General features: G+C 39.0%; 1 protein-coding gene across 7 annotated transcripts in view; it reads left to right on the forward strand.

The window, feature by feature from the left end:
* Positions 1-14,356, forward strand: part of LOC120457308 (zwei Ig domain protein zig-8) — a 136,417-nt gene that overhangs the window by 65,782 nt on the left and 56,279 nt on the right. Inside the window, exon 1 of one of the 7 annotated variants that reach the window (XM_044006642.1) lies at positions 12,100-12,234. The exons of 4 other annotated variants lie outside the window; for them this stretch is intronic. The gene's annotated coding sequence lies outside the window, so the exon portion shown is untranslated. Of the gene's footprint in view, positions 1-12,099; positions 12,247-14,356 lie in introns of those variants that run through there. 2 more of the 7 variants (XM_039644796.2, XM_039644800.2) reach the window with 2 other exon arrangements.

Here is a 14,356-nt window from a genome sequence, read left to right on the forward strand (position 1 = left end):
CTATTTCGTGCTAAATATTGCGAATATTCTAAATGGAAACTAATTTGGAACTAGTTGGAGAATAATATCCAACATGAAACATTTTATGTGCATCTTAAATAGCGGATAGGTGATTGAGTGTAACTTATAAAAATGAGTATTTACCTTGCAACTTTTAAGAGAGAGGGTGCCCCGAGGCTCGTATTGCTCCATGAACTTCTTGCCCAATTTTTCCCCGTCCCACATCCTTTATCCTTCAGCCTGGCCCACTGTCTGTACTGTCGGTCGAGATTCAGACGCTTAACGAGCAGCACTTCGCGATGGGGAAAACTATTTTTCCGCTCGCCGTTTGCTCTCGTCTCCATTTCGGGGTTTTTTTTCTTTTCTTTTTTTATTCGTTACTGTGCCTTTACCTTCTGTATGCTAAGTGAAATTTAATGCTGTGGAAAATTGTAAGATCTCAGTACTAATATTTATTTTCATATTTTTGTGCTGAGTCAACTGAGCTGTGGATTCAGAACGGAATGAAGAGGCTATCTGCACTCTTACCGCTCTGTGCGCAATAATTTAATTTGCAATTTACCCAATCCTGACCGAATTTTCGCACCGAATACTCCTATTGCAGCAAAACCATCGAGCACACATATGTACAAGTGTATACAATACGTATACGTTATACGTATAGATGAAATTAGTTTTTCGGTTAGCTACCATTGTTGTGCGGGAATTCGTGTCTGTGGGCAAAACTAAATTGCAAAATGATATTACCACAATATTATTACCAGTTTTTCAATTTTTGGACCAAAAACGGTACCGGGCACGTGGAGAAGGCATAAAGTACACAAAACCGAAATGTTCAAATGATCGCGCGGCTCTCAGCTTCTGCAAATTTAAACAAACAGGCGAACGTGTTGGATGGGGTTTTCCTCGGTTCTCCGCGAGTTTTCCGTGGGTTTTCCGTGGGTTTTTCGTGGGTTTTTTCCCGAAAAACGAAGGGGTTGTCCTTTTACCCGATAAACGGAGGCGTGTCTGGTTGGACAACGGCAACAACGGAGATGGCTAATGGCTAATGGCCCGTGGAAACGTGCCTGACTGCGCTGATTTGATTTCTCGGGTACCAGAATTTGCCAGCCTTACCCTGGCATTTCGCTGATGAAATGAGCAAACATTTTTATGAACAGAAGCCGTTGCTCGATAGCAGAATTCATTTTCATTTCCAGTTTCTGGTGTAAAGGGCTTTCAAACGGGGTGTGGTTATAAATCAGATTGCATTTTCAACAAGTCGCACCCAAAATCAAAAAGAAAATGAAAAAATACTAAATTTGACCACTACAAAAATTTCCATTGAGTTTAAAATTCCTGCTCCTTTGCATGTTCATTAGGGCTGCCCGATGCAAAATTTGCAAGGTGCATGATGCATTTTATATTTTACAAATGCATTACGTATACGCCGTGTATTCGCGATGCAATCACGCCGAAAATTCGTTTCCATATATTACACTAGCACACGTACACGCGATGTGTGCGTGTATGTATGCGGGTGCGGGTGCGGGTGTGTGTGTGCTTGTATTGTGTGTGTGCTTATAATATTTGTGTGTGTGCTCGAGGGGGCGTTAGGCATTGGGCGGTGGCCGGTGGGTGTGGCTCTTCAGCGAGGAGGGTTAAAATGCTTTTGATTGTTTGCCCCAGCCAGTTATTTATATTTGTATTGACTGCATTTTTGGTTTATGTTCCAGAAGCTTGGCAGTGGGTGGTTGGGTGGTTTTTCGAGTGGGTGGTTCATAGCCAGTGGGCCAAAATCCCCAAAAAGTGGGGAGAGGGGAGGGGGGAGTTGGTCTGTGGGTGCTGGTTTCACTGGGTCATGCCACTCTATATTTCTGTGGGCATTGCGGCAGCTCAATTTCGTTAGTCGAGCTCGGTTAAAAAAATGTTTCATACTCCCAGATTTTACTACTGCTTTTTCTTTGGGTGGTATAAATATGTGTATGTGCGTGAGTGTGTGTATGCACATATATATTTGGTAGGCAAAAAAATGTTGCAAATGCCAATTTTTGTTGCCGTTTGTTTTGGCGTGCATTGTGCATTTGTGTTGCTGTTGCTGTAACATTTCTCATGCTCCTTTTTTGGCCAGTTTATAACATTTTGCAATGCTGCTGTTGTTCGGGTTTTTGGCAAATTGGTTTACAGGCCGAAAAAGAGGGGCTAAAACAACAAAATAGCCACCACTCTACTATCCTTAGGCTAGAAAACTGCGTCGAACACTCAGTTGTTATTGTTGTGATTGCTGGCAAAATATTTATTCTCCCCTTTTTTGCATGTGTTATAGCATATTGTGATTCACCATCACTCTACGAACTCACCCACATTTCCCCGTTTCCACTCGATTTTCCTGGCCTCGAATCATTGCTAACCATCCGATTTTCGCACTTCCTATTTACAAAATGACACACATGTCCTAAACGGATATGTGACAACAAAACAGAAAAATGTATAAAAATTAAACAATTTTAAATTCCCTTGGAAATTAATTGTGCGATTAAATTGCACAGAGTTTTTTTCTGCAGAGTAATATCCCAAAGTGCCAAGCTGAACTGAACTGAACTGAAGGTGAAAAATTGCAATATGTTTCTATATAGAGTTATGTAGTTTTCAAGGAGCGTGAGAGCTAAATTCGATAAGTATTGTGACTTTTATTTCAAATGGTTAGTTGGAAGACATTGACAAGGAAAACCCAACGGAATATCCTTTCGTTTTTCGCCGCACTGCATAAGAAGGAAAAGTTTTCTTAGGAGGAAAGGGAGCTGTGTATTTTACCAAGATATTTTCAAGTTAAAATTCTTAAAATTCCAGAATTACATGCTCTGTGCGAGCTGTGGGAAAAGTAAGCCGCAGAATAAATAAACAGACCTCCAAGAACAATTGGAGACGGGAAAATAGGGAACCGCAACGAATTGGAAAAAGTCAAAAGCGAGAGATGTAAGTGTCTATAGATACATATACATCTATCTATACATATATCTGTGTGTGGGAAATGTACGTATGTGTCAGTGCATGTGGGACTGTGGGTGTGTGGGAAAGCTTCCAAATGACAAACATTTCAATTAAATTCCAATTTGAATAAATTCCTAGCAACCAAAACAAACTCCATCTTCCTTTTGCCTTCGTAGCAGAAAATGGTAAAATAAAATAAAATAAAATAAAATGAGAAAAAAAATAAGAGCGAATGAAACGTAACAAGCAGAAAATTACATCAGCGACTGTCCGAAAGTCGAACGAAAATGCCAAAAACAGCAGAAGGACATCCAGGGGACCGAGATTCAGGGTTCGTGCCATTCTGGGGACTCAAGGACCCCAACCAAGTACGGAAAACAGAGAAACGCACCAGCATCAGAAACTAATTAAGAGAATTGCAATTGACAATGGTGAGGGATGGACAGGGGGAAAAGTCGGGTGGCAGTCGCATAATGAGCTGCGGATTCGACTTGAGTCACTGCATCTGCACCCGCGGACAAATCGGAGGAAAATCAGCGCTTAAGGAAATTAAAATTTGTTAATTTTGCCATTTTTCAATGATCGACGGCGAGATGCTCCTTTACGGCGTTATTATAAAATTACGCTTTAATAGTTCAACACTTCAAAGGTCCAACGTAAATACATATATGTATGATTCGTTTAGAGATTTGGAGCTTAAAGATACTACATAGCTTATGTGCTCCACTCACCAGCCATAAATACTACAAAAGCAAAAGCCACTGGGAGCGAAAAGAGATGGCGATAGCAAGAGACAAAGAGATAGAGTGAGAGAGAGAGAGGGAGAGAGATAGAGAGAGAGAGAGATAAAGAGACAAACAGTCAGAGATAGAGGCCTTCTATCGACCTCAATTCACGGGCTCTGGCTTCAAATGAAATTGTAATTTTATACAAATCGCAGTGGCAATCGCCAGGCGAAAAAGGGCAAGACGAGAAGCCGACGGGCGGAAAACTTGCGGAAAAGTGAATGGGATGGGATGGGTAAATGGGTGAGGGGAGGGGGAGTGGCACCGCCGCCATACGTGCCTTGGCTTCATAGAACATAGAGCACTGATGGTCTTACCTCCGCCTTTCTCGAGTCCTCCGTCTCAGCTTTCTACTTTCTACTTTCTCCTCTCCCTGTTCTCCCCATTGGAACGTGACAAACGAAATCTCCTATTTCCTATTTCTACCTTTAATTCTGGCCGCTCTGCTCCACCTGCAACACCTTTCTCCGCTTCCTCTGATGACCGCAATTTGTAGTCATTGAGTGTGCCAAGGAGCAGGCGACCTGGAGAACCAGATTTCTCACACAGCCAGAAATGAGAAAAAACCTTGGGCGAGCTAAGGGGGCGAAGGACACGAAAACGAGCCACTTGTGTTGTTCACTTAAATAGTTGCAAGTTAATTAAGTTAAAATATGGCCAGGCGCTGCCAGAAGGTGGAGATCGAGCCGAAAGGAGGATGGCACCAAGTGAAGAGTGCCTACTAAACGAAAGTGCACAACTCGAAAGACAAACTCGGCAACGGGGCGTATGTGCGTTGTCCTTGTCCATCGTCTAATAGAGAAGCTGTCCTTAGGCTGTGTGCGTGTGTGTAGTCTGCAAAGTCTGTAATAGACAAATCAGAAGGCGTCAACTAAAGATGATTGAAATTGAAAGAATCAGACGAACTCAGGATGAAGAGCGAGTGCATGGAGCAAAGGCCAAACTTTTTGCACTAGTCATACATGCTCACGTTGAATCAAAAGTAATCAACTTATTAGGGACCTTAGGAGATTTCAATGTTGTGCTGTGAAACTTTTACGTTTACGAAAAATACTTGACAACCAGCTTGAGCAAATTAAATTAATGCAAGTAAAATTTGAAAAAAGTAGATAGTTTTAAATAGCTTTTTGTAGAAGAGGGAAGGATAAAAGAAAGTGGAAGGCAGGTGCCACATCAGCTTCCATGCCATAATTATTGAACTGAACTAAAACTTTCACCTGGCTGATGGCTGTAATGAGATACCCCGTGCCACGCCCCGTGGCTGTTTTCTAATTAGTTTTTAATACATTTTCTATACATTTCCCATAGATTTCCCCCCATACACAGAGCATCGAGTGATACACGAGCTCACATGCGATACAAGCCGCTTACAGGGGATCAAAGCCACTCAATGACTAATTAGCATATGTAGGAAGTTCCACCTGCTGCGGGAATATCTATGTCTATAAATCTATATATACTCGTATACAAGTATATCAATAGAAATAAATAATGTGTATTTTAATATTTTATGTAGACCTTTCAAAGGAACACTTATTGCCAAAGCTGATCTGGTCATTCCACTACACAGAATCCCCTTTTTTTTTTTTTTTCATGTCAAAAAAGTTTTTGCCATTTTTGGCCAAAAATAAGAAAACCAAAAGCGGTAGCTATATCTATTTGTGTTTTATTTTCGCCACTGCTGCCTTTTCGAAACTGATAAAAACAACGTTTGCCATTTCGACAGCCGTTTGATGGTTTTCTTGCCCCGCAGTTCTGCTGTGGTTAGCACTTTTCCAGCAGCTCCCTCCAATTCGAGTTTAGTTGTTGTTTGAGCCGCCATTGCGTGACAGCCGTTTGTCTCATCCTCCCCCCTCTCCCCGAGGAGCTCCTCCTGCCACGCCCCCATCCACACGACAGCCACACGACCCCGAATTCTTCAGTCACTGAGTGCCTGAATGACAGACGGCATGGACAAAGCGACAGACTGGCTGACTGACTGACAGCGAAATCATTGAAATGTCACTTGTGCTGTCACTTTCGCTGGGTTTCCTTGCGGTGGTGCGATGCGGGTGGTGCTGTGGTGCGAGTGGTGCGAGTGGTGTGAGTGGTGCGAGTGGTGCTACACGCTGGAAAATGTGTATTTCCTTTGCCATGTGAGGCTGGGCCTAACCTTTAGAAAACGAAATTTATTTTTTTACTGCGCAATACTAGGCTGTAAACAAAATTCCAAAAAATCTAGCATTGATTTATATCATGTCCTGACATTCATTAAATTGTTGTTGTGCAAATTAATAAAAGAACAAAGAAAATATGACCCTGATTGGTCCTGCCTCCCATCAAAAGTATTTAATGTATAAAATACTCGATATAAATAATTATTAAGACCTCACCTTGGGCGTCATAGTATTGAAAAGTTCTTTTCCTTTATACACAGTTTGATATCCCCTTTTATCCGACTGTATTTCGCCATGTGCCACGTATTGGATTTCAGTGCGGACAAAGATTTCCCCCGCCCAGTCACTTAATGTCAGTTAATTGAGCTGCCTGCCACGGCATTAAATCGCAACGCCCCCCTTTCGCTTTTTGCATAGGATTAAAATATCCTTTGGCAGTATGCCACCAAACACGGCGGCAACGAAAAGAAAATTAAAATCGAATTCGCTGTGTGGGGTGTGTGGTGTGGGGTGGTGTGGGGTGGTGTATTTGGATGGGAAAAATGTGAATGCATACGAAAATAGAATACATTCGTGGCCGGGCTTGCTGGTTGGGTTGACTGAAAATGCCGTTTTTTAATTGAAATTGCACTCATCATCATCTATCATATTTTCAGTATACGCAGTGTTATTTTTGAAGACTTAATTAAATTGACAGCCCGCAGGCAGGCGTTCTACATTTAAATTCGCATGTGCGCATCATTCAGCTCGGGAATCGTCACCTGAATATGGAAAATATATATATATATATGTATATGTATATATATATATATATATATATATAGATTAGTTGCTTACCTTTTGGGGAAATGTGGGAAAAGTTGGGAAAAATGGGTGGGTGGGTTGTTTGTTTGCCGAGTGAGTGAGCTGGTGAGGGAGGGGGCTTGAGTTTAAGTGAGTGATAAGTCCGCCACTCGGACAACTGAATCCCCATCTGTATTGTGAATGCATATGCATGCTCCATCTATTGCTGCTGCTCGAGTATATATTCACATTCTCGAGTCTCGAGTGGGGATACTTTATTTGCTGTGTTATTACGCACCTGTTTCGGTTCCCTTTTGGCCAGAGCATCGACACTAAAAGCATATTCCCATTGCCCCTAAAAGCATGCTGCATAATTTTAAGCTCCTGTTCTGGCGCCATGCAAATGCATTACGTGCCCTCGGTAAAAGTGGGTGTATATAGGTGTATGTAGGTGTATGTGTGTGTGCGAGGACGTGTCTAGGTATAGGTATAGAAAATATTGCCTGTCAAACATATTTTTGGCTAAATTCATGCGTGGCCATCCCGAAAATACCGAACCCCCCAGAATCCCGATGCTTGAATCCTGAGTCCTGAATCCCTGAATCCTGAATTCTGAATCCAGGATCCAACTCAATCTCGCGGCATATGCGGGCGTGCGTGCCAGTGTGGTAAGACAAAAATCGACAAACCCGCACACATCCATAAGCCATTTGACGTGGCACGTGAGTCAGCTTATGAAAATCATATTTCTATACAGAAACAAACTGGATATATGAGATATATGCATACATAAATGTTTGCAGCCACGACTCTGCAATGCCCTCCAATGATGGATATTCCTTTCGCAGTAGCAAAAGAAAGGAATGGAATGGAAAGGAAAGTAATGTCACAGGTATTCGCATTAAACTGACGTGAAAATTTCCATCATTTTTCGGGACACACACATATCAGGAAGTAAAAGAAGTGCAGAGCAAAAATTTGATTCTGGTAATTTATTTGAAATTTCAAACGAAAATTAACCAAGTCCTTTGAATTAAAAATATGTTATATTTTTATTCAGCTAAATTTAATTACGTCAGGAGCAAAAATATTTTATATAGACTTACATATAGACCGCTTAACTTTTCATTTATTGATATGTCAAATTTAAAGAAAATATTATGTAAGCACTTGTTTTTTGTTGTGTACGATAAGCCCGCGTTGTTTTCTGTGTGGCTGGTTTTCCTAAAGAGTTTTCCCAATAGATCGTGTTTGAGATTTGTATTTATTATTCCACTTTGTGCGGGTTAAATCAAATTTGCATATAAGACGTCGACTTTAGGATACGCCAAACACTTTTCACTTTTCACGTCCACATTCACATTCACATTCACTTCCCGACCGCAAGAGCTGGCAAAACTTGATGAAAGACTAAGAACCGGCGCGTATTATAATCAATGGCTAAAGGATTGGCTGGGATGTAAGGATGATGGAAGGAAGTGCGAGTGTGTGCGTGTGTGCGTGAGTTCTCAATTGAGGTTTTCACTTCAAATTGGTTTGGTTTAGTTTGCTGAACGGATTTCGGTTAGAGAGCCAAGTGCTGTGCTCTTGTGGTGCCCAAGAAGATGTTTCTGTTTCAAGCGCCGCAATCCTTTGTGCGTGTGTTTTAATCATTTCACGTGGCTGGCTCAAGGACACTCTGCATCTGTATTTACGCGTAGGTGTGTGTCTGTAAGTGTGTGCCTGTGTGTGTGTTGGCCAGGAAACGGATCCTCTTTTTTACGCCTCCCAATCAGTTGTTAGTCAATCAGAGACGGAGGCGCCTAAGAGTCGGCAACTGTTTTCACCGTGTTTGACTGAACTTAAATCAAGTCTTCCTTCAGAGTTGCCGGGCAAAGGCAAAGTTTTCCATTCCCGTTTAGTTGTTGTGGCCCGTAACTAATATAAACATGCATGCCAGGGGGCAGGAACTCCTAGTCCTAGTCCTGCTGCTCCACCTCCTGGCAGGACCCCCACTCGCTTCCACTTCCTTTCTTCCTTCCTGCGTGTGTGTCTAAGTTATTGAAGTTGATTGTGGCTGCTGTCCTTGTTTGACTGCCTGCAGCAAACCAATGGGGATACGACTGGGGTTGTGGATATATGGATGCGGGATGGGGATATGGATATGGTAGTGGCTCCAGATTCGAGGGGGGGAGGAGCTGCTACTGCTTCTGGGAACTCGAAGTAGACCACAGAATGCGTGCACGTTATGTTTACTGATTGAAGTTCAAGCGTTGGCCAAATTAAATACAGCAAAATAACCCTAGGTAGATAGAGAAAGAGAGTGGAATCAGGAAAATCCAAAGACAAAAAACAAACAAAACAAAACAAAAAAGTTGGAGCAAAAAACCAAAAAGACCACTCCTAAACGAAAAACCTAACCGGAAAGTTGCTGCCGGGCAACTGCAAAAATTCTGGGAAATTATAGAATAAATTTACATGGAACTTAATTATTTCATTACCAAACTTATGTTTTCACTATGAAGAAAGCCTGTCGGCTTATGAAAACAATATTTTTTTTTAATATTTTAACAAGATGGGTGTCGCTTGCAGTTGATGCAGTATTCAGGAACTTTCGTACATAAATTTGGATTTTTATATTAAACTGTTTTTATAGACTTCTTATCATTCGTTATATTCAGGAACTTGCGTACTTAAATTTGGATTTTTATATTTAGCTACTTTTATAGACTTCAGGGATATGAAATACATCGTTACGCATTTCATTATTTTTGTTGGGTTCTTTCTCTTGTTAAAGTATATAAACCAAAGACTCATTTATCGCAGAGTAAAAGGTATACTAGATTCGTGAATATTATTTTGAAGAAAACTATACTCTATACTTCTCTCAGTGTTTAAGACCATGTACATGTCATAGTTAGGTGGCGTGGAGAAGGGAAGGGGTTTTGGGGGAGAGCCAGCCAAAACTGTAACCAATATATACGTAACAGCAGGGGGAAAAAATAATGCAGAAATGTGTAACAAAGCGTTGCTACTTCATTAAAAGCGTTTGATGTGCGCCTGTGTGCGTGAATGTCTGTGTGCTTCTGTGCATGTGTGAGTGAGCTGAGGCAACGCATATGTCACGTATTTGTTTGGCAGTTGCTCAAAACTGTCCCAACTCGTTTGTTCATCTTCGATGTCATCATCTTCGCTTTGCTCCGTATTTAATGAAAACTGCTCAGTTGCAGCAAAAAGTTGCTCCTTTTTTTTGTGTCCGCTTTTCTCATTTTGCTGGAGACCCTGCTCTTCCTCACCTCCTTTGTCGTCATTTTCTTTACGCATACTAAAACCGAAGTTGCACATTTTTTGCCACCTTTTCCCTCCCTTTGTTCCTTCTCTTTCCCTCATTTTTTCCTTCATCACTTCCCAATACGAAACCGCGTCACCAATGTAAAGGGTTTAAATGGGAAGGAAAAGAGTTAAAATATTACCTTATATGGGATTATGCATATACTTAAACTTTTACTAACCAAATAATACTTCAATTTATACTAAGTTGAGACTGCATTTAAAAAATCAATTTAAATAGGTTTTTTTTTTCTCAGTTTCGGCTTTTAAATTCTTTTTAATACCTGCTATAAGCGAGCAACCCGATTGTTTATGATTCTGGTAATACATTCACAGCGCCTTGGGATATTTTTATGGGAATTGAATTGAACCTGCAATCCGAGCGACTTGCGTCTTGCTTTTGCTGGAATTTGGAGTGTGGGCAAAGTGTGGAAATGGAATTGGAAAGTGGGTGGGTGGGTGGGTGGCTTGGATGTGGGTGGATTTCTGAACGTGCGTTCCACTTACGCAGCGACGGTAACGGTAACGAAGGCGATGCTGGCGACGCTTTTAGCAGTCGCATTATGCATGCAGCAATGCCGCGCGTGTATGTTCGTCCGTCTGTGTGAGAGTCCTGTTCCCTGAGTGTGAGTGTGTGTGTGTGTCTATATATGTGAGGGGCGAGTGAGTGAGTGTGTGTGTGTGTGGTTGTGTGTGTGTGGGTTGGCTTCAGCAAAAAGTCCAAAGTAGGGCATGGCACTTAATTGAAAAACTTTTATGCGGTCGACAACGCAGCGAGAGAAACGAACTCTGGGGTGAGGAAACGAACAGTGGGAGTGGCAGAAAAGGCGGACAAACGGACAGCACCTTTTCTGTACACCTCCCCCTCTCCCTCACCCCCCTCAATCCGCCCCAAGTCCCCACCCCCCATAGTCGCCAACCCCTCAAAATCCCATCCTACACAGCTGTCCCATCTCATCCAACGGCAATAAAAAATAGTTTATTGTGGCACACAAAAGGCTTTGTGTCCTTGTCTTATATTCCTCTCGCTTGCCTGACTATTTTGATTTTTCCCCACATTAAGCCCGTTTCCATCATCTGCAATAATGCCACTTTATATGCCAGAATACACGTGTGTGTGTGTGTGTGTGTGTGAATAAATATGTGCGAGTAATTTGCATATGCACACAAAGAGATAGATGAGCGTTATGCGATTGGGATAGGATATACTTTATAAAATAGGCTGTGGGGAGGCGGTATTGTCTAAGACAATATGAGCTAAGCCTTTTCGGCCGAGTTGCATTGATTCAGAGTAATTCAGCAAAACTATTTAGTCGGAAAATTGGCAGCTCCCTAAAATCACTAGTCAAATAATCTCCACGGGGCTTAGGCTAGGCAACAATGCTTAAATAATGAATATTCCTGGAAATTATTAGGGATTTCTAAAATCAATCGGATTGTTATAATTAATTAAGAGTGTGCCTAGTGAAGTCAAATTTGATATCTTTATCTTTGATTTTCATATTTTCGCTTAGCTGTTTATTAGCAAGGTATTTGTTTACTCAATAATGATAATTCTGCATACGCACAATTTTTCAGTTTAGCGTCGACACGTGTTAGTTGCACCACTTCAATAGAATTGAACATCATTCAATTTTAAAGTTTTTTAAAGAAAATATGTAAAAATTAACTTTAATACTTTTTTAACAAGTATCATTGAACATAAAACATTGAATTGCAACATTAAATTGCAACATTGAATTTGCAAAATTAAATTGGCAACATTAAACTTACAACATTAAACATGCAACATTGAATTTGTAACATTGAATTTGCAACATTAAATTGGCAACATTGAATTTGCAACATTGAATATGCAACATTGAATGTGCAACATTGAATTTGCAACATTGAATGTGCAACAATGAATTTGCAACATTGAAACATAGGCAACATTCAACGCAAAACATAAAACATATCAAAAGTTAATTTGTATACATTGTAATTTACTTAATTTACATAATTAATGTAATGTAAACAAAATTTCGTCCACCAATACCTATAATTCCCAATCAGTTCTGACTCAATCCTTATGGGATAGGCGCTCTGGCAGCTCAGAGATCAGTTGACCGGAAGTTATGATGTGATAGTAAAAGTAGTAGTATGTGTGTCTGTGTGTGTGATAGTGGTTCCAGAGGCCATGTGGACATCCCGTCGTGGATCTGGATGCAGTGCACCATGGACCTGACCAGGTATGTTAGTAGGTAAATTATTATTATATTATTATATTATTATATTATTATATTATTATTTTATTATATTATTATATTATTATATTATTATATTATTATATTATTATATTATTATATTATTATATTATTATATTATTATATTATTATATTATTATATTATTATATTATTATATTATTATATTATTATATTATTATATTATTATATTATTATATTATTATATTATTATATTATTATATTATTATATTATTATATTATTATATTATTATATGATTATATTATTATATGATTATATGATTATATGATTATATGATTATATTATTATATTATTATATGATTATATGATTATATGATTATATGATTATATGATTATATGATTATATGATTATATGATTATATGATTATATGATTATATGATTATATGATTATATGATTATATGATTATATGATTATATGATTATATGATTATATGATTATATGATTATATGATTATATGATTATATGATTATATTATTATATGATTATATTATTATATTATTATATTATTATATGATTATATGATTATATGATTATATGATTATATGATTATATGATTATATGATTATATGATTATATTATTATATTATTATATTATTATATTATTATATTATTATATTATTATATTATATCTATTCTCGAAATATCTTATATGATAAGTTTTATACGATTAAGTTTGCTATGATTATGTTTTATATAATTAAGTTATTATATTATGATTAGGTTAAGACTAGTGGTGAACTCAGGTATAATTGAATATGCAGGCTACTTATTTATTTTCGAAACATATTTTATATGAATAAGTTTTCTATGATTATGTTTTATATAATTAAGTTATTATTATTAGCCAAATTATACCAAAAATACCAATCCTAAATATTGAAATTTTGCCGAAAATCGTTTTTCTGCTTTTTGCGACTATAAATATCAGTATTTTGATCACAGCATTCGAAATATTGGTCCAAATATGGATTGGCATACCTCGTTGAGCTCGTAATTAAAATTTCCAATCGAACTGTGTTTTCAGAAAAAAATAAAATTTTGTTCACATTTTTTCCAAATTTTGATGATGTTACCCCTTACAAAAAAGGCGAAAATTTGGCCAAAAATTATTTTAACATAGTCGTTCAAAAAGTGATTTGGTTGGTTAGTATTGGTAATTAGGAGTACAAAAATGTAATTCTTTTAAATTTCTGAACATTTTTAGCCAAGTTATCCCGAAAATAGCAATCGTAAATACAGTAGAATCCGGTTATAACGACTCCTCTTATAGCGTCAGTCAGTCAGTTATGGTACTAGTACTGCATGTACGGATTCGTCGCTTTAATCAAATTAAATTTAAAATAGCGAATATACATTAAGTCTATAGCCTTATGAGTCCCTCAGCAGGAGTTAGCCTGTACATTTCTCGTTTTCTGCTGGCCTCGCTTTTCTTTGAAGTCGAATTGGAAGCCATCGGGCTTAACATTTTAATTGGATATGCATTACACGACGTAAGGGTCTCTCTGCGGTATCGTCATCGGCATCGGCTGAGGGATAAGTGCTGGTCAGGAGTCGGCTAAACAGTCTATTTATCAATGGGCCAGGAATGCCAGCTCGCTTTGACCCCTTGGATGTCTGCCCCGATGTTATACTCCTTAACCAGTTCCCTTTTGGCCTGTTAGCCAGTTGTCCATCCATCGAGCATTTGTGTGCTGCGAACACAATGATGAGGCAGCTGCTGACGTGCTCGTCATCCGCATCCTAGTCATCACCATGCTCATCTCATCCTCATTGTAGCTGCCTTTGAGATTTTCCAGGCGCGCACCAAATGAAAATCCAATGACACGCAGTCACACACACAAATACACAAACACACACACTGGCACACACACACAAATGCAACGAGTGCAATTTTCTGCCAACTTGGCCGCACATTTGTGGAGAATTGTTAGGGAAAGAACATGGAGAAAAGCGCAAAATCATTACGATTTGAATGCCATAAAATGCGTTTTCTCGTTTCGAAAGAGGGGGGGTGCTGGGATTGTGGGTGGTTTTTGGATCAACCAAACAAAAAAAAAAAAAAAATAGCATGGGGACTGAGGTTTG

Source organism: Drosophila santomea, chromosome X (assembly GCF_016746245.2).
Source record: "Drosophila santomea strain STO CAGO 1482 chromosome X, Prin_Dsan_1.1, whole genome shotgun sequence".
NCBI classification, from domain to species: Eukaryota; Metazoa; Arthropoda; class Insecta; order Diptera; family Drosophilidae; genus Drosophila; species Drosophila santomea.